Source organism: Echinops telfairi, unplaced genomic scaffold (genome assembly GCF_000313985.2).
Source record: "Echinops telfairi isolate 266 unplaced genomic scaffold, ASM31398v2 ScPeMD7_2;HRSCAF=8, whole genome shotgun sequence".
Classification (NCBI taxonomy): Eukaryota; Metazoa; Chordata; class Mammalia; order Afrosoricida; family Tenrecidae; genus Echinops; species Echinops telfairi.
The window spans coordinates 27728672-27730693 of NW_022103898.1; the positions used below are offsets into that span (position 1 = coordinate 27728672).

Genomic DNA, 2022 nt, shown 5'->3' on the forward strand with positions numbered 1-2022 from the left:
GCTTTGAAAAGAAATCCATCAACTCCCCCACTTTTTAAAATTTATAAATACAGGTATCAAACAATCTTGAACATCTTTTTGAAACTTTGATTAATCAGCCCTCACAGTACTTCAAATTTAACACCAGTGCAACTATATTCACTGTACCTGCTACTTTGTAACATTTTAGCTGCATCTCTTTCATTAAGCCTGATGGATTAAGCATGCCCTTAATGATTTCCTCCTCCAGACTGGTTTTCAGAAACACACACCCTTCCACAGCAACCTAACACTTCTCTAACAAGCTTTCCGCTTATACACCTGAATTGTTTTCAGTATTTCAGATTTATGCTTACGCGTTAGTACTTTGATAAGGAATAAGTACTGCATTTTCCCTCCTATGGCTTGAAAACATACGAGTGTACATGTATTAAGTGTATGCTTACAAATATTTGAGTCATGTTTATCAGCTGGAATTCTTTGACTTAATATGTGGGTATTTAATCAAGACATTCACATGCCCAGTAATATTAATTGTAGTATGTTTTGTCCTTCTGGTGGCTGTGGAATTTTTATATTTTCTTTGAACATCATTAGTCATCTTAGCTCTCGAAGTCCAATGTTAATGCTATAAGAAGTTTGCCTTTAGGCTAATACAGGTATACTGTATGAACAAAGAGACACTGATAAGACTGAGCTCTAAGTTCTCAGGAGACACCTTGAAGACAAGACGGTAATGGGATGATATCCGTAAAACCCATTCCTCTGGAATTATTCATTCACTCATATGAATTTTTATTACAAATCTAACTGATGGAGGTGCTTCTGGATGTTTAGGTCCACATTCTACATTCAGGCTCTATAGTCTGTTTTAATAATTTGTCCTTCAAAACCAAACTCACTGCCATCAAGTCCATGCTGACTCATAATGTCCCCGTGTGGGTTTCCCAGACTGCAGCTGTTGACTGGAGTAGAAAGCCCAGTCTTTCCCCTGCTGAACTACTGGTGGATTCCATCCCATAAGCATGCTTGTCTACCTGGTAAGTGTCTTATCTTCATTATCTTCAAGGCCCCAATTAATTGCACCACTGCCTACTCCTTTTTGTTGTTCTTCAAGTTCTTCCAACAGGAGAAAAATCACAAGACCTCCTGTGGAGACCACCATCTTTTTCTGCAGCCCGAGAACAAGTAGAATTTTGATGGTGATAATTTAACAATTGCAGCAGCACATCAGGGAGCTGCCGCAAATTCAAGCTGGATTCAGAAGACATTGCATGATAGACATCATTGCTGACATGGATTTTGACTGAAAAAAAAAAGACCAGAAAGATGTTCACTTGTGTTTTATTGATGACACAAAGACATCTTACTGTGCGGATCATAAACTATAAATAGATAAACCTGAGAAGAAGGAGAAATCTAGAATGCGTCATTGTGCTCCTACAGAATCTGTACACGGACCAAAAAAGGCAGTCTTTTGAACAGAACAAAAGGATATTGAATTGTTTTAAATCAGGAAAAGCGTGTTTCAGAGTTTTATATTTATATTTATTCAATCTGTATGCTTAGCAAATACTCCAAGAATTGTATGAAGAAGAATGTGGCACCAGGCTTGGAGGGAGGAAGGCTTATTAACAACTTGCGATATGCAGATGACATAACTTTGCTTGTTGACATGAGGAGGACTCTATGCTGATAAAGATCAAGGATTGTAACCTTCAGTATGGATTACAACTCAATGTAAAAACATTCAAAATCCTCACAACTGGGCCAATAGATAACGGCATGTTATATGGAACAAAGATCGACATTGTCAAGGATTTCACCCTGCTTGAATCCACAATCCATGCTCATAGAAGCAAGAGTCAAGAAATTAAAATAAGTATTGTACTGGGCAAATCTGCTGTGCAAGACCACTTGAAAGTGTCAAAGAGCAAGGAGGATAGTTTCAAGACTAAGGTGCAGCTGACTCAAGCGATGGTGTATGAAAGTAGAATATTGAATAAGAAGATTGCAGAAGAATCAGTTTACTTGAATTATTGT

General features: G+C 37.7%; 1 protein-coding gene and 1 pseudogene across 1 annotated transcript in view; one reads left to right on the top strand and one right to left on the bottom strand.

The window, feature by feature from the left end:
- Positions 1 to 2022, top strand: part of ANKS1B (ankyrin repeat and sterile alpha motif domain containing 1B) — a 1383364-nt gene that overhangs the window by 351956 nt on the left and 1029386 nt on the right. The window lies entirely within an intron of this gene.
- LOC105978388 lies at positions 493 to 1144 on the bottom strand (annotated as a pseudogene).